Source organism: Triticum aestivum, chromosome 2D, assembly GCF_018294505.1.
Source record: "Triticum aestivum cultivar Chinese Spring chromosome 2D, IWGSC CS RefSeq v2.1, whole genome shotgun sequence".
Taxonomy (NCBI): domain Eukaryota; kingdom Viridiplantae; phylum Streptophyta; class Magnoliopsida; order Poales; family Poaceae; genus Triticum; species Triticum aestivum.
Window position 1 is genome coordinate 66,696,545 of NC_057799.1, and position 12,729 is coordinate 66,709,273.

Consider the following 12,729-nt stretch of genomic DNA (forward strand, 5'->3'; position numbering starts at 1 on the left):
AACGCAGGATCCGTCTCGTGGTCTCCGTTGGCAACCTGGGGCGGCCTACCATACCCGTTACGACTGGGGTAGTAGTAGAACGAGCGACAGTTAACTCTGGGCAACAGGTGCCGGAGTTGAACTATAGCTTCGCGGGCTGCCAGTTGGATGGCTTGTGGCTCGAAGGGGGTTGTCCTTCCAGTGAACCTGTAGGGGCGTTCTGGCGACAGACCCCTACCGTAGATGTGCACAGTGGCCCAGTATTGACGGCTTTCACTGTACATGGGTCCTTGGTACACAACATACTCAGGAGGCTCTTCTAACGCATAGACACGGCGGGTGAGGTTTGCGAGCATGGTCACAAAACCTCCAAGGTTGGTCGCTGTGGTCTCATTGTGAACAATGGGGCCAGGCATCGTGGCTCGGTTTGGGGAAAAGAGGCTGTGTTGCAATTGAGGCTAGCATGCCCTTTTTATAGGGGAAAGGGGATGGAGTCTTCCTTCGCACGCTTGCGAAAGAGACAGGTTGGGTGTCGGTCACTGGCGCGTGATCGACGGGCTAGGCGGATAGGTTGGGCACCGTCCGCCGAAAAGGGCGTCGGGTCACTGTGGGGCTACCTTACGCGGGAAGCTTGACTCGGGTTAAGCTAAGGTCTGATGGTTTGGTTTAACCTGGGTTTATTGACCTGGCTAAGATAGGATTAGCCAATGGTCAGCCTGGCTCTGATACCAAGTCTGTCACGACCGGTTTTTCGGGATATTAACTCTCCAGAAAATGGCCGTTGTGCTCATCGGCCCCAGGATTACTGTTAGCCGATGAGGCACCAACTTGATACAAGAATTCCAAGCAAGTACAAAAATATGTAGTACAAGACCATTGTGGCCTAGGAGTACAACATTTGGTTTCTAATGGTTGAGGGCGGAAGCGATTGGGTACATCTGCGTCTATGGGACTCCATTTGCCACAAGAACAGCTGACCAGGATAACTCCTATCCTTGCGAGGCTGCAAACGTCAACGCGTGGGTTCCGAGGTTGTCACCGCGATGCTTATCTCCAAGCGAAGTATCTGGCCAAGACAATAGCCAGGGACAAGCCAGTGAGCACGTTGGAATGTACTCGCAAACATCAAGAACACGGGTATAAGATATATCAAACATGCTCCAGATTATTATGAGATCACACGTCTGTCACAAAAAAAATACGAAAGACCAAGATGCACACATATGGTTAAAAATATACCAAAACAAAATACTGGGGTGCCAAACGAGTGTCTGAATGACTCCTTGAGCGGAAAATGCAGAATAGTAATACTGGTGCCAAACGAGTGTCTGAAAGACTCCTCGAGCGGAAAATGCGGAATAATAATACAGGTGCCAAACGAGTGTCCGAAAGACTCCTCGAGCGGAAAATGCGGAATAATAATACAGGTGCCAAACGAGTGTCTGAAAGACTCCTCGAGCGGAAAAATGTAGAATAGTAATGCCGCAGTCGGGCGTCTGAGCGACACCACAGAAAGGGCTTATAAGAAAATAATCACAGCGAATATCCAGGAGGTAGGACCATCCCAGGGATACTCAATCATGTACATAAAATAAAAGGTTAGTCCAGAATAATAAAGATCACAATCCATACGTGCCACAATCATAAATAATATTTAGTACAGTCGTTTCTCCATCCGAAAACCGATAATTCGATCCAGTTAGCCGTGTCTCCATCCAAAAACTGACAACATGGTCTAGTCAAACCGTGTCTCCATCCGAATACCGTTACCGAGATCTAGTTAAATCGTTCTCCATCCGAATACCGTTATAGAGATTCAACTCAGACTGTGGTTCTTACTCAAGAACATGACTATCCAACAGGATATATCCTCTGCAGAGGGAGTACCATTTTCCACGAGTAACGGATTTACTTAGTCCCTCGGGACTAATTCCGTCTACGGTCTTTTGATTGAAAACACGCCTGACCTGCACACACCAGCTTAACTCACCAGCGTCTGGAATCACCCACGACACCTGCCAAGCAAAACTCTAAGTGGGGAGGCTAAAACCTCGACGTAGCATGGGATCACAAAATTTATACCACGCGCAAACTGGGGAAGCTATCCCCTTCGGCTACAACCGAAACACCCATGCCCCCGGACCGGATGACTGGCTTTAATCCATGGCCATGGGACCCTCATCACAGCCTCTCTGTACGGTGTGTGCTTTGGAAAGGGGTTGACAACCTACTGAACCATACCCTGTCCCCTGCAGGGACAAGTGGTGGTACTGACAAAGAAGGAAGTTATTGATCAAGACTCGGTCTACAACCGACTCAGGTGGTCTAAGTATCCACCAACAACATTACCACTAGGAAATAAATCACCACTCCTCGAGCCTCACCAAGCTATGCCGGGCATACTCGTCTCGACGAGGGATTAGGGACAAGCCCGTGTCTACCCAAGACCACGACTTTCCCGGCTTCCTACCGGTGTGCAAGAGAAGCTCACGAGGATGACCCAAATCATTAGTGTATCCATTGCTGGCCACAAACAACTCCAAAGTGTACTCATACACGAGACCATAACGATACATAAACTATCACATACTCCAAGTCAAAAGGTGTTGTGATCGCATCCAAACACCACAACAAAAAAATTTATGCCAGAGTTCAGAAATGCTTGCCTTCAATAATATGCAAAGGATGCACTTATTGGAAGCTTTCCTTTTCCTCCAAAAATCCTATTTTGCAAAATACACAAATACAAATATTTCAAACACAGTACCAAAAGTTGTCTCAAATATTTTTGAAATAAATCTTAAAATAAACTAGATGAAATTTGAGAGAGGTAGGAAAAAGAATCAACTCATTTGGAGTTTTATTTTAAAAGTTATAGCCAGTCAAAGTTTGGTCAAACTCTGTTTTTATTAAAATCAGAAAAAAGGAAAACGCTTCGAGGGAAATACGCTTACGCAGCAGAGAAACGCACGCGGGGTTTTGCGCCTTCACTTAAATAGAGAGAGGGCGGACGCGCGGGCCACTGACAGTGGGTCCAGAGGGCCCACTGGTCAGGTTTGACTGGTCTCCCTGTCCCTCCTTTCTCTGTGCCCGAACGGTGGCGAGGCTCCGGCGGTCGCCGGCGACGAACGACGGCTCCTCGAGGGCATCTGCGGGCAGGGATGGGTTGGCTAGACTGAGGCGATCCTCTGGGTGGTTGTTGGGTCGGCGGAGGTGGAAGGAGCCGCCGGCGGCGAGCTCCGCGGCGGGGAAAAGCTACGGTGGTGAAGTGACTTTTGTGCTCCGGTGGTCTCCGATCGAGCTTGGGTAGCTGGGCAGCTCCGCAAGAACTATGGGAAGCTACTGGTGGCGTTGGTTGGGCGAAAAGGTGGCCGGCTGCGACGAATTGCACCGGGGCTTGGCGGCGGCCGAGCTGGCCGGAGTTGAGGGAGGTGGCTGCTACGGGTCGATCTACTGCGTGGGAAGCTCCACGGGGAGGATCTGATGTCGTCTGAGGCCTTGAACGAGCTCGGGGACCCCTTATATAGCGTGGCGAGGCTGGCTCCGTGGCGGCAGAGGATAAGATCGCCGGCGACCACTTTCCTGTAGTTGCAGGGCATCGTGGCGGCGACGAACGCGTTCCGACGGGCGGGAGGATAAGGACGGCCTGTGCTCTGGGGCAGCTGGCGTGCGCTGGTGGTTCGGGCGGCGCCGTCCGCGGCGGAATCCGCTGCCGACGCCGGCGTGCCGCCAAGGGCGCGGCCAGCAGCGCTGCAGGGCGTCAGAGATACCGTGGAGCAGGGGGCGGCTAGTGCGCGGTTCAGCGATGCAGAGGGGGCCAGGGTCGGGTCGCGTTGAGTGCGGCAGTGCGGCGTGTCGGCGTAGTGCGCGCGCGTGCAAAACGTGCGCTCTGGGCGCGCCCAGAGCACGCACGGCACCTGCTCGACGAAATGCCAGCGCGCTCTAGAGCTCGAGGGTGGAGCTGGCACTGCACAGGATGGAGGTAGGGTTAGCAAGACACTCAGTGGACAAGGTGGATAGGTCAGGGGTTCCAGTCCACAATGTAAACCAGAGAGCTTGCCAAAAATGGCTGTGCACACCAGGTGTTCGACAGAATGCCATATGCACTTAGATAACTCTTGGAGTGGCCAAAATCTCCAGATCAGTGTCTCTTTAGATGCAGGAGATGGTGGTAGGGTTAGTTTGGCAAAGACAGAAAGTTGATAGAGCAAGTTTTGCAAAACTCCAGTTTTGGGCAGAAAGAAAAAGGGTTTAGAACATGCACTTCAAAACCTCCAATGAGCCCAATCTCCTGGACTTAAGAGTTTGGTAGGGAGGGCTACAAGTAGGAAAAGGCTCAGGGTTACTAGAGCAAAGGAAAATAAGGTTGCAGTACAAATCATCAAATTGGACCAGAATGCAAAAGAGGCTGATCCACTCAAATTTTCCAAAGAACATCCCTGGGTTTTTGCTTGAAGATGAATGGTATGCATCCACGGACATCTCCAAACACTTGGAAGAATTTTTAGAAGAATATTTAAATGGGTTGTAGTGCAAAAGTGCCTACTGGACCAGATTGGAAAAGTTGGTGAAGAGCTCAAAATCCCCAATGGCCAGAAGGCATTTTTGCATAAAAGTGATGTGGAACCATCACATGACATCCCCAAATTTTGGTGGAATTTTTAGAAGCATTTATCAAATGGTTGTAGTGCAAATGGGCTCCAAATGCAAAAGAAATCATTTTATAAGAGCAAAGTTTTGAGAAAATAAATCTTGCAATATTTGAATCCACTGAATAAATAATTGTTTTATTATAGAGAGGAATCAAGTCCAACAATACCTTTGAAGGTTTTTCCCACAAGAGGTATAAATCCAAAATCACAAAAGGTGAAACTTGACAAAATGGAAAAGTTTTATTTCCTGGCAATATTTTAATCAATAAAAACAAGGCCAAAATTTTGGGTGTTACATGTTCCAAGTGGTGTTACGGTGTGCCAGGTCGCACTTTGTATCGTTCAAGTCTAGTACAAGTCCCTCCATTAAATGAACAACCATCTCCTCGTAAAAAATGTGAACAAGCCCACGACTAAAATTATTGGAAACGTGGGTTGCCCCAACATGCATTATTATTTATATTTTCTACTCCCTCCATTCCTAAATATAAGTCTTTTTTATTAGCCACACCTAAGACAAGAATTTTTTTATTAGCAGTGAACCCCACATGTCATAGACACAAAAAGTGTGGCAAGGTTCCCTTAGGCAAGCCAAAGTGTGTCTAACAATTTGAGCAACTCAAGTTAGGCAAGTGTGGGAAAAATAATGTGGCAACATAAGACAAACATAGTCACAATCCAAACAGCCCCGTAATTTTTTGTGACATGCATGAAAATTTGGTTAGTTAAATTTATAGTCAAAATTTGGCAAGGTGCATCAAATCAACACATGCAAGTATCAAAAGGGAAGTCACGGCATGCATGCATGCGTTGTACTCCCTCCGTTTCCAAATATAAGTCTTTTTAGAGATTGTAACAAGTGACTACATACGAAGCAAAATATGTCTACATACATCCGTATGTTGTAGTCCATTTGAAATGTGTAAAAAGACTTATATCGAGTGCAGTGCTTTGATGTGTCGCGTCAACTCGTACAAGACGGAGAAGTTTGATTACTACAACACCCTCTCCCTCGCGGACTGAGCTCCGTGCCTTAACTGCACCTGGCTTTGGCTGCATGACAGGTGGGCCAACCACCTGTTGGGCCCACCTGTCATAGACGCAAAGGCAGGAGCAGTAAGTCAATGAATCTACATCCCTCCCTCGCGCATGAGCGTGGTGGCTAGCAGGACTAGTAGGAGCTTTCGCTACACGCTATCCCTCCCGCACGAGGTGGACGGACATGCAGCAGTGGATTCGATACTGTAGAATTAGGAGTAACATCATTGTTCATCTTCTCGAAGAGGCGAAGAGCCAAGCGCAACCCGAACGTGGCAGTTGCGAACGCTCGCGTGGTGCGGTGCCTTGGAGCACACATATAGCCAGGCTCTTGCATGAGACAAAATTGCTATTTGAGCCCACTATTGCAGTACTAGTACTTTCTAGTATAGCCCTGTAAACCGAAAAGGAGTATTTGCCTTTCTAGAGATTTCAACAAGTGACTAGACTACACCGCGTGCAGTACTCCCTCCCTTCCGGTTTATAGGGCTCAAATATCAAATCTCATCAACCAAGGCATTTTGCGATTGGAGGAATGTATCTCGTACTTTACAAAACTACCCTAATTAAACTCATGCATTAATTATGTAGTTCTCTCATTTTCCTCTCCGCCTTGGTCGCGGTGCACAATATTGAGCACTCCTATATGACTAGCCGCTCTATCTACATGCGGGACATCAAAGCATCCGGGCCCGCGTGCCATCCACCAAATCACAGCGAGTGCTACAGTCGAAACTCACTGGTCACCCCGGTGTGGCCGTCATGACCCGTCATATCACAAAACCCACACCTTTACCAACAGTGGTAAAGTGGCCTTGTAGTTGGACTGGATGAAGCAACCATCATTTCACTCGAACGCTCGTTGAAGCCCTTTCTCCCCTTTCTTGAAGAAAACCTCACTCCAGGCTACTCACTTCTTCCATTTTTCTTCTGTACCGACGAAGGAAAGGTGGGTGAATCAGTGATGCTGCTATATTTTTATTCCAAGAATCTTCTTTTTGCGAAGCACCGACCGATTCTCACAGCCTATTCTTTTCCCGTTTTCATTGCGATTGTGGTTTCCTTTCGATTGCTTTTTGTTTGTCAGTTCATTGATGGATCCTGGAGCACTAGGCAAAGAGTTGCCGGCGGACAACCCACTGGAGACAACGATCTCCAGGAAGCGAGCACCGACCAACGAGTTGACCATTTAGCGGGCCAACCCATGGAGACGAAGAACTCCAAGAAACAAGCACTGGCCAAAGAGTTGACGACGTTGGCGGACGAACTCCTCAAAGAAAGTTGGAAGAACAGCAAGGGCCCCACCGTGCCTACCCCGGAAACTCTGATGGCCACCTATGCGAGCCTCAAGGCCGAGTTTGAGGAGATAGTCGCCGTTGAGAAGCAGTATTCCCCTGGCAAGGTGATGGCCCCCATCGAGGATGAGGAGATGGCCCCCAGAGGGATGGGATCCCCCGGTGAGCTGCACAAGGTAAAAAATAATGGCTTATTACCATAGTTGTGGTTTCTGATTATTTGCAATGTGCTTGCTAATATGTTAGGGTTGTGCAGGTGCCGGTGGATGTCCTTGATGATTCCGATGTCGCGGCCCGTCCTGTGGACAACGCCCCAGAGATCATTCTCGATGTCGCGGTCCGTCCTGTTGGCATCGCCCCGGAGATCGATTCCGATGTCGCTGTCCATCCTGTGACATCGCCCCAGAGATCGATTCCGATGTCGCAGTCAGTCCTATGGACATCGCCCCCGATATTGATTCCCATGCCGCTGTCCATGTTGTGGTCATTGCCCGAGAGATCGATGACAAGAAATAGTTGGTCACGCTAATCCTTCAGGGTAGTTTGCATTGCCCTGTGTTTAATTACCAGAACGATGCGTGTTATCAAACCATCTTAGGGCTAGTGCACTATCTTGTGTGGGCGGTACTTGCTACTTTTGTTTGATAGTGAATCATGCGAACCCTCTCCGAGTTATGGAAACAGATGTATCCTCACCAGCTTTTGATGTAATATATGGCATGCTTAGATGTAAGTTTGAACTGTTTATCATATCAGCAGGGCTTGTGTGATGATTCTTGGTGTTACTAGGATAGCTACTGTGCGAGCTATAGTACTTGCAAAACACTCACCGAAGAGAAACCTTGGGGCTGATGAGCTCGTGGTACGCTTATACTTATCCGTCGTTGATCGGCCAATAGCCCAAGCTCCTAAAATTGTAGGCTTAGTCGACACGGATACATTCAGGCCTCATTTGGTTCACAGGGTAGGAAAATCGTAGCAAAAGTACAAAGACGTACAACAGAAAATCATAGCAGTAAAGAGACGTACTCCCTCCGTTCCAAAATAAATGACCTATAGGCGGGCTAGTTTGGCCTAGTGGTTTTTTTAGGATGGCCTAGTGGGTTTCAGTGATATGACGTGGTACAGTGCCGTCCAGTCTTCGCGTGTGGTAGCAGTATTGCGGGTACAGTAAGTTTTCTTGGAGAAGCGGAATTCAACGAAGTCATGATGGTTCCTTCGTCCGACCAACTTACGGTGGGAAAGGTTGGGCCTGCGATACGACCAGGGTAGACCAGGATAATTTTTTCAAAAAAAAAGTATCACTGATGATTTATATATTTTTTATTTCTGATGAATGCTAGCGTTTCAACTCTTACGACGAAGAGTGCCAAACACGGCACATGCTGGATGTCCCACACATAGAGCCTAGCGCAAAAAAAAAACAGCGTGGTAGAGTGCGAAAGGAGTGGGACATGAACAGCGTGGTAGAGCCCAGCGCAAAAAAAAAACAGCATGGTAGAGCGTCTCCACTTCTTCCACTTCTGGGTCGGAGACCACATGTAGTAGTACTAGTGGTATGAACGACACAAAGTGCGACCTGGAGAGAAAGACACGTCTAGTTGGAAGGTCTCGGGGCATACACATAAACAAATATAAAAGCTAATATGTGCCTCCAACTAATATAGTCGTAGTAGAGTACTTAGGCACGTACTCCATAACATCACCGTGCATTGCACGTACAACATTTAGTGATACTTAGGGCATCTCCAGTGCTGGCCCTCAAATTTACACCGGCATCTGTCCGAGGACACTGATGGATGCCATCCAATGCTGCCCGCATACGTTTCGACAACTATATGAACTAACCGAACGAAATTCATGCAAACAAAGAAAATTTCAAATTAACCGGATGAAATTCATTACATTTCAAAAACTTTTCCTATAAACTGGACGAAATTCATTACATATTTCGCACAAACTATACTAAAACCTACTGTAAACCTAATCTAAACGATCACCGGTGCCCGACTACCATGTCCGGCCATGAACCTGAGAAAGCCGGCTATTGCCTTTGCCTCATCCTCATCCGCCTCGATAACCTCCTCCTCCAGAGCACAAGGTTCTGAAGATTTCCGCCTCCACGTCGCCGTCAAGCGGCTAATCGGTTGCCGATGTTTATCCTACCAAGCTTGGCGTCGACTGAGTGGAGGAGCGGTGGCCTTCCTGGGAACAGAGCGGCGGCAACCTACCGTGTACTACTCTTCCTCGCTGCCGGCTGCGCCCGCACACGCACGCCGGCTTCGTGGTCGTGGCGGCGGAGGGTGCCCGGGGGGAGCCGGTGATCTCCTTCGTCTGCTCCTGCGACAGTACGTCCAAGAGAGCTTTGTAGCATGCCCGGAGCGGGGCCGCCGATGTCCTTTGTCTGCTCCTGTGATGTTACGTCCAAGAGAGCTTTGGAGCGCCAGGAGGCCATGGTTGGAGTGGTGCCGACAGAAGGAAGGGACCGAAGGAGAATGAGTGTGGGTCTGTGGCTATGGCTGGGAGCTGGGGCTCAAGTTAATATAGCGGGAAAATGGCAATGAGCTGCGGCAGACGGATGGACGGCTGGCGCCGGAGTAGGTTCGTCGGCAGCCTCGTGTCATTAATGTGGGCGGCAGACGGAAGGATAGCCGTGCTGTCGTTAACGCGGAACAGTCGCTTGCACCAGGATGCCGCGCGGGTGGCGCTCTCTCAGCCGTCGCGCTGCTGCAATGCCGGCGCCAGTGAGAGGTCGCGTCGGCCGTGAATGCGGACACTGCTTCAGTGACTTAACTGCAGGTGCATTGTATCACTGACATGTGGGCCCAACGGGCATCTGGCCCGCATGTCAGTGACACACCAACTACACCTGCAGTTAAGGCCGGTGAATGCATCATTGACGTTCTGGAGAGATGGTGATCGTTTCAGGCGGGAAGCGCGCGCTAGCAATGGAAGGGGTTTCGGTAGGCCAGGGCGGTCAGACGCTGGCATGGTGGTAAAATGCGAACTCATGGATGACGAGCCTTTGAAGCGTATGCGGCACGTATTGACAACCAGGTGTCCATGCAACCGCTCTTATCGCCAGCTAGCCTTCGACGACCACCAGAGCTATCACCAAGCGTCGTTCATGCCACCGCGCCGCACACTAACCGGTAAGGAAGTGATGGCATCCCGCCGCGCCGAGTTCCTCGCCGTCCACGACCGCACACAGAATGGTAGGGAAGCGGTGGCATCTCGCCGTGCCGAGTTCATCGCCGCTCGCGACCTCACACCTATGTGGGCGAAATTTGAAGCTGCGAAGGCCGAATGGGCGGTAGAGCAAGAGGCGGCCAAAGCCGCACAGAGGGAGCGGAAAAGTCAGAAAGCACTCAAGAAAAGAGAGGCCCGCCGTCGCAAGAAAGAAGAGGACGCACGCGCTGCTGCAGAGAGGTCGGCGAAGTTCCAAGCACGGTGGGGTGTCGCCGACAAAGCCGGGAAGGAGAACGACGACGTCTGGCCAGCATGTGAGAAGTAATAGTGCTAGTAGTTAGTGTGTGTGTCTGTGTCGCCCGTACGTTTGTTTAATTAATTACGAGCATGTACCAGTACTACTAGTTACTACTGTAGTTTTTAGAGCAAATTACTAGTACATTAGCCTAGACTCAATGGAAAAATTCCTATCCTATGCATCAAATGGCATCTCTTTCTCTATAGGAATTGAGATGCATGTCATCTCACTTCCTATGATTTTCATATTCCTATAAAATTCCTATCCTATGAACCAAAGGAGGCCTCTGCTGGAGTAACTACTGTAGCTAGCAGTACTGCTGGTACAGTAGTTTTCTTCAAGAAGCGGAATTCAACGAAGTCATGATGGTTCCTTCGTCCGAGCAACTTCACAGTGGGTAAGGTTGGGCCTGTGATTTGACGGCTCATTAGTAATTACTGCGGCTTGATGACCGGGGTGACTCTCCCTTGGAGTTCAGCGGGCATGGCAAGTGGACCAGGATGGTCGACGTCCCACATGTCGGTGAGCGGAAGTATTCTTTCCGATATCGAGGAGCAAGGAAACCGCGTGGTATAGTATCACTAGTGATTTATATTTATTTTTTATTTCTGATGAATGCTAGCGTTTCAACTCTTACGACGAAGGAGTGCCAAACACACGGCACGTGCTGGATGTCCCACACGTCAGCGAAAGGAGTGGGACATGAACATCATGGTAGAGCATCTCCACTTCTGGGTCGGAGACCACACGTAGTAGTACTACTGTACTAGTGGTATGAACGATACAAAGTGCGACCCGGAGAGAAAGACACGTCTAGTTGGAAGGTCTCGGGGCATACACGTAAACAAATATAAAACCTAATATGTGCCTCCAATTAATATAGTAGTAGTAGAGTACTTAGTCACGTACTCCCTAACATCACCGGGCATTGCACGTACAACATTTAGTGGTAGTAAGAGAAAAATGCCTATATGCCACGCATGTTCATACTATTTGTGCCTTTCTACTTCACTTGCTGCGCTACATTACATAGGTTCGCACGTCCACTCCTGGGTACATGTCCGTCTCGTAGTTCCAGTCCCACGTGTTCTTCATATAGATGGAACGATCCTTGCATGACACGTGCACCTTGATGCTAGATGTCTCGCGTGTTGGCAAAAGGATGAACAAAGCTCACGTAAAAAAATAGAGTGGAAGAACATAGATTCCCGACGACCGAGAAGAAGCAAGGAACCTCGTGGTGGAGCGTCTGCACTCATAATATTTTACATTATTCAGTGATATAAAATCAACCAATCATCTCCACAGTGGACTGGAAGAGTACGAAACACGGCAGCCCAGTGTAGTTACATCATACTAGTACATGGCTAACCCACGCTATCACCATATTTCTTGGCTTCCGCGTGACACCTATCTCTAGTAATCCAGCAGCCCGTATCGCTTCTCCCTCCTCGTCTCTCTCAAAGTGCGGCGGGCTGGCGTTTTTGCCGTCTATTGAGGTCGGTTAACTCATCACATGTTAGCGACATGCCAAGAGCATTAATTTTTTTTCCTTTCACGTTCCATTTAAAAAAAGAAAAAAAAAATCCTTTCACGTACGAATTTGACTGTATGCTTTGAGCAACTTGCATGTCCTATACTGCTCCTGTTTGGATACTCTAACTTAGCTAGAGGTTAGACTAACTCATGACTAACCCTGAACTAACTGTACCCAAAGAGGTGTTTGGGTGACAGGGTTAGATTGACAATAAATGCACTTGATGGAGAGAGAAAAGTGATTTTTCAGTGGTCCCAATGAGAACTATCTCCAGTTAGCACCTCTTGGGTGGGATAGTTTTTTTGGTGGGTTCGGTGCAACTTGCTCCAATTTAAACCCTCATGCTTGGATACTTTAGGGCTATTTGAGTCCCAACTAGCTCAAACTAACTCTAACCCATGGATCCAAACAGGGCCTATGGCCAGCCTCGACGTGGAGCAGTCGCGTGCACCGGGAAGTGGCGCTCTCTCAGCCGTCGCGCCGCTTCAAAGCCGACGCCAGTGAGAGGTCGCCTCTGCTCTGGCCGGGCATTAATGTAGCACTAACGCTCCAGGGCGACACTGACCGTTTCACGCGGGAAGCGCGCGCTGGCAAGGGAGTATAGGTTTTGAACCGTTTCAGGTGTAGTACTGGTAGTTTGCAAAACTACTCAATTATTGCACTCAGTTTCCTAAGAAATTGTGGTAAAAAACGTTACTCCACAGCCCGCTTCCTTCTCCTTCCTCTTCCACCACCCGCGCA